The following is a 1,016-nucleotide window of genomic DNA, read 5'->3' as shown; positions in this document are numbered from 1 at the left end:
CGCCTCCCTATCGCTGCGCGGCGGTGTTCCACGCTGCAGGTGCATCACAATTTGTTTAGCCATTAACCGGCCGATGGAAATTCTGGATGTTCCGGTTTGGGGCTATTCAAATAAAGCTGCTACAAACATTTGCGTACACGTCTGTGTGGGCTTTATTTCTCCCGGGTAAGTATCTGCATATGGAGTGGCTGGATCCCATACAAGGTGTATGCTTAACTTTTAGGAAACTACGTGATCACCTTCCCTCTTTGTAGGACACCTAGTAAGCTTACAGCCAAATCTGTAACCCATTTCCAGGAAATGTCCATTTCCTCACCGTATACTTTTGAACTTACCTGGTTTCTGACTTTACCTTATATTTTCTATTCTACCAGTTTTTTTTTTCCATGTTCCTCAGCCTGATTTCGTCGGATCACAGAAGGTACATTAAAGCCTTTCAGGAAAAAGGCCTGGAGCTACAGAAGTGCAAGTTCCAGCACAGGGCTGGCTGAGTGCGCAAAACCCTGGGTTAAGACGGGAGACATGGCCGCCACCCTTCTGCTGCCCTCTACCTCTGGTTTTCAACTTCCTCAGGGAACCACTAGAACCTGCTATTCTATGCCTATTTCCCCCGGGGACATTGTCTTTCTTGTGGCTGATTTTCTTACAAAGACCCAAAAAGGTTATGTTCAATGCTCCTTGTCCACCTTCCCTACCAAGTGGTCTTGAGCTACAGTAATCCCAGCCAAATATAAGCACGGTCACTTGGTTGCCACGGAGACCAGTCAAAACAAGTAGCAAGTTTCTAAATTCAAAACTATGATGCTGGACCTAAAACAAGAGGAGAGGTTTCTGTTTTTTACAGAGATTTCCAGCAAGAAGTCAACATCTCCTGGGCCACCAGGAGAACGGGAACGGACACAGGGAGGAAGCACTCACTGGAGGGACCTTTGGTGACCCCCATGCACCTTCCTGCAGCGCCGCGGTGCTAAGAGAACAAATGACCGGGGCCCCTAGGATGCAGTGTACTCTCCGCC

The sequence above is a fragment of the Suricata suricatta genome, chromosome 7 (assembly GCF_006229205.1).
Source record: "Suricata suricatta isolate VVHF042 chromosome 7, meerkat_22Aug2017_6uvM2_HiC, whole genome shotgun sequence".
Classification (NCBI taxonomy): Eukaryota; Metazoa; Chordata; class Mammalia; order Carnivora; family Herpestidae; genus Suricata; species Suricata suricatta.
Note: the sequence above shows the minus strand (reverse complement) of the source record.